This window comes from Grammomys surdaster, unplaced genomic scaffold, assembly GCF_004785775.1.
Source record: "Grammomys surdaster isolate TR1022 unplaced genomic scaffold, NIH_TR_1.0 125617, whole genome shotgun sequence".
Taxonomy (NCBI): Eukaryota; Metazoa; Chordata; class Mammalia; order Rodentia; family Muridae; genus Grammomys; species Grammomys surdaster.
In genome coordinates this window covers 903380-912338 of record NW_021620459.1, presented here as the reverse complement: position 1 = coordinate 912338, position 8959 = coordinate 903380, and the positions used below count along the sequence as shown (strand labels likewise).

At 41.5% G+C, this 8959-nt stretch overlaps 1 protein-coding gene across 1 annotated transcript in view; it reads left to right on the top strand.

Annotated features, from left to right (window-relative positions):
* The window catches only part of Micu2 (mitochondrial calcium uptake 2), an 83088-nt gene that overhangs the window by 58457 nt on the left and 15672 nt on the right, over positions 1-8959 (top strand). The window lies entirely within an intron of this gene.

Here is an 8959-nt window from a genome sequence, read left to right as displayed (position 1 = left end):
CTCTCTCTCTCTCTCTCTCTCTCTCTCTCTCTCTCTCTCTCTCTCTCGTGTCTGTGTGTGTGTGTGTGTGTGTGTGTGTGTGTGTGTGTGTGTGTGTGTGTGTGTAAACAAATTTCTATCTGCTTTCAAAGTTAAACACATGCTTAGCCTATGATTTGGGAATTTTATTCCAAGATTTAAGTCAAAAAAAAAAAAAAGAGAGAGAGAATATGTAGGTGGGTGTGCTGACTCAAGCTTATAACCCCAAAACTTGGATAATTTTGGAGGATTGCCATGATTTCTAGACCAGCCAAGGCTATATAGAGTGAATTCTAAGCTAGCCTAGGCCACAGAGAGAGACCCTATCTCAAAATAGCTGGCAAGTGAATCTCTCTAAGTTAAAGCTTGGTCTATACACCAAGTTCCTGGCCCACCAAGGCTACATAGTGAGACCCTGCCTCAAAGAACTTGAAGATAGAAAGCATATGTCAGGACCTGGATAGGTATGTGTTGCAGTTTTGTCCATAATAACTCCAATCTGGGAACAACCAAAATGTTTGTCAAAAGTGATTAGGTAAATAAATGTTATGTATTCAGTAGAAGTCTACTCAGCAGCAAAAAGGGACAAAGAATTAAGCAATCACAACAGCAAGGATGAATCCAAATGATAAAAAGTATAAACTGTGTATATACAGTTCTTTGTGTTGGTACTAAAAGAAAGCAGACCATTGGTTGTCTGGAGCCCAGGAGGAATAAGGGGTTGATTGCCTGCAAGAGGAAAGGGAGGGAGAGAGAAGAAAGGCTGGAATACGGAAAATACTTGATCACTGTGGTTATGTGACTCTGTAAGGTATATGTTGTTCTCTATAAAAATTCACCCAGTACATCTTTTTGACACTGTTTAATACCATAGCTTTGAAAATGGTTTGTTTAATACAAGAATCTATCACAAAGCCTTGGAACAGAGGAAGAGCAGGAAAGATCTTAAATAGAGAATGAACTATAAAACAGTTGAACCCCTCAAAAAGTAGGCTTGCCAATGCTTCACATCGTTAGCAGTGATCCAGAATAGACTAGTCCACCTACGCATATGAGGAGGCAGGATAAATGATGTGACCCCTGAGTGGGCTGTAGAGAGGTGGATGGAGGCTTGGGGCTCAGGTGTATAGACTGCTTTACCTGCGGTCAGTAGGAGTGCTGAGTCTGTTAATGTTAAAAGCCTGTTAAGTAGGGGAATCACCTTTTAGAAATTGAGACACTAGGCTAGGGAGATGGCTCAGTGGCTGAGAGCACTTGCTGCACAAGTATGAGGACCTGGATTCAGATCTCAGCTCCCACATATGGCCATGCACTTCTAACACCAGTGCAGGGCCTCACAGGAGCTGGCTGGCCAGCCAGCTTAACAAAAACTAGGGAATTTCCGATTCAGCAAGAGACCCTGTCTCAAGGAATAGGCAGAGAGTGATAGAAAAGGGCACCCATCATGGTGGTGTTGCCTCTGCATGAACACAGACACACACGCACATGCACACACACGCACACACACCCCTACACCTACAAACATACATACATATTGCATGCACGCATGCACACCCAACAATAAACAAATGAACAAAAATACCTAGATAACAACACATGATTAAGTTAAATGTCTGATCTAGAATGAAGGCTTTTCTTTTAGTTGGATAGACTAATTTAAATTCCTTCTTACTTTTCTTGCTTAAGTATATATGTAGTGTATTCTCTGCAGTTCCCAATACACTCAGGAGGCTTAAGGCAGAGGATCACAAGGTTCACAGCAACCCAGGTTAAATGGCAAGTTCCTGTCCAGAAAAGATATTTTACAATAAAGAGCAGCAAATATGTAAAGATACTTGGCAAAGCAGCCTTGATGTAGAATCCTCAGATTATGATTTACTTGCAGCCATTACAATTCTACCCTGAGTAACTAGGAGCAAACTTACCAGCAGCATGCTTTTGCCACAGCTCAGAAATAGTTCTCCTCGGTCTCATTTCCAGTGATGGAAGTAGTTGTTTTGCCAAGAGCAATAAGCAGAGTCCCAGAGCCAGAAAGCCCAAAAGATAAGCAAATCTTGAAAAGAAAGAAATGACAGAGGGAATGTTCACCAACAGGCTATACATAGCAATTGAATAGACAGGGACTGACTGGAGACATCTGAAGTTGTGTAGGTCAGAGGAATTACAGAAACATTTCAAAGGAGAGGGAAGCAGACTGGATAGATGGCTTAGCAGATGGACCCAGGTTCAGCTCCCCAGATAATGGTAGCTCTCAAACCCCAGTTCCAAGGAGTCTTGTGCCCACTTCTGACCTTCATAGGCAATAGGCACACACATGGTGCACATGTATACCTGCAGACACAACATTTATATTCATAAAAGAAAATATTTTGAAATTTTTTAAAGAGAAATAGGGACTGGGAAATAAATAAGAATTGCAAAATTACTATCAATAAATTTAAGAAATTATTTCGAGATTGTTTTTATTTTGTGTGTATGTACATATATGTACATGCATGTGTATACATGGAGCATACACATCCCATGGACATGTGTCAGAGTCAGTTCTCTCCTTCCACTGTCTGGATCCCATAGTTCAAACTTGAGTCATCAAGCTTGCCTTTAGTATTTCACGCCACCTCACAAGCACCCCTCTGAGATAGGTGATAATTAAAGAAGGAACTTAAACCTAAGGAAGGAACTATGGGTGCACACATAGAACCTGTCAGTGCTGTAGTTTACAAGATACCATTGCTGTCTAATGTCTACCTTAGAGCCAAGAAACACATGGATTTATGACAGTCATTCAGGTAGAGGTGCCGTGAGGTATTGAGTTGATCCTGTCGGGTTAATCAAGCTGTTAGAGTTTGTACATGTGTAATTCTCCGAGACCTGGATAAGCTTTGTGTTTTATTCCTGGTAGTCATGAGGTATGTATCTTTACAGTAATGAAGTCAGAGGTGATTTTCTAAGACAGACTGAAGAAGAGCCCCTGGAGGTATCACCAGCAGACTTACAAAGCTCAGAGTTTGTTGCATTTCAGTAATGTGGGGCGGGGGGTAACATGAGAAAAAAAAATCACAAAGCTATAGAATGTTTCCAGTTACAGTAGATCGTAGATACCTTCAAGATTGTTGGCAGAATACCCAAGGTTGGTCTATGACTTCCACATGCAAAGAGAAAGAGAGAGAGGGAGGGAAGGAGGGAAGGAGGAGAAGAAGGGAGAAGAGACGAGAGGAGGAGAGGAGGGGAGGGGAGGGGAGGGGAGGGGAGGGGAGGGGAGGGGAGAGGAGAGGAGAGGAGAGGAGAGGGAGAAGAGAAAATATCATCAGTTGTTTGAAGGTTAAAGATATAAAGCTAACCTTGTACATCTATGAAGGGTTCTTGGTACTGACTACAGAATTGGAACTTGATAGACAAGTAGACTTACATGTATGTCAATTTTTGAAGAAAGTATTTTCATTTATATTTATTTTATCTGTTTTACTTCCATGATCCTTGTATTAACAAACCTAAGTATATATTATTGTATATATAGATATTATAGATAACATATATAATATATATTACATATATATAATATACATTATCTTTTGAAAGTGTCCTAAAATTTAAATTGCCTCAGTTTATGACTTTGATACTTAGAAACATTTGTGTTTTATTAACATCTGGATAAAAACATTGTGTTAGGAAGTACTGTGCTTACTTCTTCCCCTGAGAGCTGGTGAAAGAGTCACCATCCACATGAATTGCTCTCTGTCAGGTGTGATAAACAGTGTGGACAGTGATCAAAGCCAGTAATAGTTAATCCGTGTAATCTTCACCTTGATAGATGGTACATCTGCTGTGGGCTAAGTGCCAGGGTTTTAAAGCAGCTCCTCTAGACAGTAGATTAATGACTAGTCTGTCCACTCTTTAGGTGGTCCTTTCATTCCGAATTGCTTTCACACTGGTGGCAAGCACTGTGCTGTTCAAATAGGAGTTTGTCCAGCTACATACACCTGCTAGAGTTGCTGCTAACTAAGTAGGAAAGCCTTCGGGAGAGTTTAGCCTCCATGGTCTTCAGTGAGTCTCCCATTCCCGAATGTAAACTGTCCTGGCAGCAAAGAGAAGCAAAACTGACTCTGCATAACTCATTTGCAGCCTGAAATTGAAAGTGTTGATGAACAGAGTTTCAGAAAATTGATTCAACAATACATTCTTGGTCTTTCAGAATTTATACCCAGCAAATGGGCGCTAAAGGGCCTTTTACAGCTTACTTGCTTTAGCTTGACCTATCTGTGTGTATGACATAGCATCCCTGTGCCCAAATCCTTGCTCTTCCGAGCTTGGCTCTCCTTACCCCACTCCTTCAGGCACTTTCAAGTGTCATCAAGGAAAGCCTCCTGGAGGAAGCCTCCCAAACCCCAGCAGTCTCTCCCCCACGCCCACTTCAATGGGTTAGCTCAGTACCTGCCATCACTCTACTTGTTTATTCTCTTCTGCCCGTTAGAACGGAGGCTCAGTGATGGCTAGGGTGCTTTCTGTCCCTCACTGCTGTCTCCCCAGTGCATCCAGAAGTGCCGTTCTCATAAAGCACGCACATACAGCTTGTTACCATGAGCCGGGTCCTATTCTACCATGTTAGAGAGAGTCAAGAAAGACCCTCTGGCCTAAGTGTTGGACTGAGGTGTTTATGATCATATTCTCAAATGGAAATGTCAATACAAAACTGAATACAAACCCTCTAAAGTTACATTTAGTTGAGGAGGAGAGAGGTGCGCGCAGGTTCACAAATTTTTGTATCTGTGTCTATGTCACACTGGACCCAGGTCCAATTCCCAGAATCCACATGATAGCTCACAACGCTCTGTAACTATAGTTTCAAGGCCTCTAGGACCCTCTTCTTATCTCTATAAGCAACAGGAATTACAGTACTGCACACTCATACACTCAGGCAAAACATCCTTTTATGGTGTTTTTCAAATTACTTATTTACACAATAACTTCTGAGAGAACAGTTTTTATTTTATGTGTATGGGTGTTTTGTCCACGTATTTTCCATGTACCACATGCATAAACTACCCATGAAGGCCAAAAGAGAGCTTCACATCCCTTAGAACCACTTGGGTGGTCAAACCAAATCTAGATTCTCACAATAGTTCTCAACCTGGGGTCGCATATCAGATATCCTGCATATCAGATGTTTACATTATAATTTATAACAGTAGCAGAAGTACAGTTGTGAAGTAGCAACAAAATAATTTTATGGTTGAGGGTTATTACAGCATGAGGAACTGTATTAAAGGGTCACAGCATTAGGAAGGAAGCATTAGGAAGGCTGAGAACCACTGCTCTTGTAGAGTCTACAAGAGAGCAAGTGCTGAAGCCTGTGATAAACTTTCACCAGTATTAACAAATAATCTAGAAGTGAAGGAAGGTACATTAACAATACTTTGACTCAAAGGAGATAGTGCCACAGATGCTACAGATAGCCAGGTCCAGACATGGAGTGCTCTGACGCAGTTCATGTGGGTTCAGATGAAATGCACTCATTTCTTAAACAAAACTAACAAGACATGGCATCTAACAATGAACAGCCTCTATCAGAAGCCTAGAAATCACTGTCCCAAACTCTTTCCATGAAGAGACATTCAAGTGCAGATGGATTCACTGGATTAAAAAGGGGGTAGTGCCAAACTTCTACAAGCCCTTCAGAAACACAAGACAAAAGAAAACAAGCCCAGAGTGTTCCTGGTAACTAAAACCTGGGAAAGACCTGCCAAGAAGTAAATTTTAGTCCTATTCTCATGAGCCAAAATGTAGAAGCACTTACCAGAAAAGGCAAACCAATCCCTATGTAAAGTGCAGAATGAGGTCAAGACATAAATACCAGTGAGTTCCGAAGGTAAGACCAACAAATGACAGTGACAGAGTAGAAGAGGCCATGTGTACATATGCTGTTTCTGTATTGACCTTTGGCTTTTTGAGACAGCTCTTATGTAACACCCAGCCTGGCTATGAACTCCTAATCCTCCTGCCTCCACCTCCAAATGCCACAGATCCAAACGCATGCACACCATGCCCAGCTAATCATGTCAGTATACACAAGGCACTTAACCAAATGAGTCATTGTTAAAAGTTAGTGAAGTAGGAAAGCAATGTCTTCATTCTGATAAAGAGCATTTACAGAAGCTTAGAAAGGCTGGAGCATAGCTCAGGAGCTCACATGCTAAACTGCATCAGACTCCGAGTTCAGTACAGCAGCAAGAAACTAAAAGGCAGACCTAGCATCTTGCTTGAGAGGTGAGGGATCCTGAGGGCCTTCCCCACAGAATCAGGAGCAAGGCAAGGAGGTATGTTTTTAACTCTTGTGTTCAGCATCTTGCTAGACATTCCAGTGATAACCCATTCAAGAAGAGAAAAATAAATAAAAACATACGTGAAAAGGTTAGAATGGAAGTCAAATCTGGCTTTTATCTCCAACTGACACAACTCCACAAAACAAGGAACCATCAACAAAAGCACAGTGCATTCAGACAAGTGAGACTAAGGTGAGCCCCAGATAGAAGGTTAGTATGAAGGAATGAAGTAGATTCCTGTGGTAGAAGCAGTTAGTTCCACTTAGAACACCAGGATTGAGTAAGTTTAACAGAAACCTTGCCCTGAAACCTCAAAGTGTTGCTGTTGGATCTGGAAAGCTGACTCAGCATTAAGAACACGTGTTACTCTTGCAGAGGACTAGGGATTAGTTCCAGCAACCACTTGATGGTTCACAACCATCTATAACTCCAGTTCCAGGGGATTCAACCCCTTCTGACCTCCATGGGCACCAAGCAGCCGTGTGGTACACATACAAATATACAGGCAAAACACTCGTAAATGAAGCTTTTTAAAAAGCAAAGAAAGTGTTGCTGATAAAACACAAGAAAGTCTAAATAAGTAGAGATACAGAATGTTGATAGAGTTTGAATGTGTCAAGACAAACCACCTCAAGTTGCAAATGACAAGCAGATATTTTTATAGAAACTGACAAAATGATTTTGAAATGTATGTGTGGGTTACCTACCATGCACAAAGCTCTGAGTTCTGATCCCCAATACAGCAAAAAGAAGGTTTAATTTTAAAAATTAAAAATAATTAAGTATACATGTCAAAGTAGAGAGCTGGAACATGTGAGTCTTGAGAAACAGAAGCAAAGCTGGCTGAGGCAGCAGCTGACATCAGGACTCAGTGCACCTTAGGTCTGTGGTACTAACATGGGGGTCAGTCAGTGGAAAACGACAGAGCACATACTTTGCATTCACTTACTTTTCCTTAAAAGCTCCAAGGCAAAAAACTTTTTAATTAACAAAATTGTGCTAGAACAACTGGTGTGTATAAAAAATTAGCCAGACACAAAAATAGTTAAACTTCCGAGTTGAAAATAGTATCAGATATCCTCAGAATCTAGGGGGGAGGCAGAGTCATTTGGTTTGGTGTGGTATGGTGTGGTTCTTGTGTTTTTGCTCACAGTTTGGGGGGGATGCAACTCCAAGGTCTCCTCCATGATAGGTAAATGCTCTACTGAACTTCAGCCCCAGCCCAATGCAGTCTCTTAGGGCACTGAAGGCAGTATCCACAAAAGGCAGACATGATGATTTCTCTTCACCACAATGAAAAATTTGTGCTGAAGAATGCCATGGGAATTATAGGCAGGCATATGGTGCATATCTCTAATACTGATGCTTCAGAGGCCAAGGCAAGAGGAATCACAGGTCCAAGGCCAGCCCAGGACACATGATGAGAAAATGAATGGGCAGGGAAGAGATTGAGAATAGAATATTTCCAGATACTTATCTAACAAAGGAACTGTATCTAAAATGTATAATGAAGTTTTACAGTTTGGTAACTTTTTTATGGTAAGACTATAGTTAACATTTTACAAGAAAAAAAGTACACAAATGAGTGATAAACATGGGAAAAGGTATCCCTAACATTAAGGAAATGCAAGTTTAAAAGCCATGGTGATACATACTACACTCCCAAGAGAATAGCTGCTATTAAAGAGGTCCATGACAGCAAATGCTCCAGAGGGCTAGGCATGCAAGCCTTTAATCTCACACTATAGAGGCAGAGGCTGGTGGATCTCTGTGAATTCAAGCCTGGTCTACAGAGCAAGTTCCAGGGTAGCCAGAGCTTCAGTTCACTTTGTAAAAGTAAACTTTGGCCATTTTAGTTTTGGTTTTAAATAAAGTTCAACAGTCCAGTTACCCTGCTGCATATTTAGTCAAGGAAAAATTAAACCGGTATCCATTAAATAAGATGTACAAAAAATGATCATGGCAGTTTGATTCATAGTAGCCAAAATAGCAGACAAGGACCACTAAGCAGATAAATAGTTGAATACTGTAGTCAGACAGTGTGACACAACTCACCAGTGAACAAGCCACAGGGATAAATCTCCAGACAACGCACTGAAAGAAAAAAGGCACATGCAAAACAATATGCATTATTCAGTTCCACTTGAAAACTAGGTGGACTTAATTAGAGGAAAAAACTAGAACTGCTTCCACAGACATTCAGGAAGACCAGATGGAGTACATACATCTTGAACTGCTACCAAGTAGACAAGGCTAGGATCTTCATTTTAACATGTAAACAGGAACCTAGCAGAAACTCTAGGTGAAGAACTGATGAGCTAACACTGCTCCTGCCTGAGGCCGAGTGCTGCTTACTGGGTAGTCCTGTAGAAGGCTCTTCTGTTTGTGGGACTGTGCTCATTCTTGCATGAAAGCAGTGAAGGTGCTGAGCGAAGGGAGGAATAGAAAATGTGAGTGTTAAGCTTGGCACTGCCATTGGGCTTTTAATGGTAGACCCAAAAGGTGAAACCAATGTAGAGGTTTCAGTTGTTTTTCTTAAGTCAGGAGGGACATTGAGCTGGGAGGGAGGGAGGCACGGAGGGAGGGAGGGAGGGAGGGAGGGAGGGAGTGAGGGAGGGCTG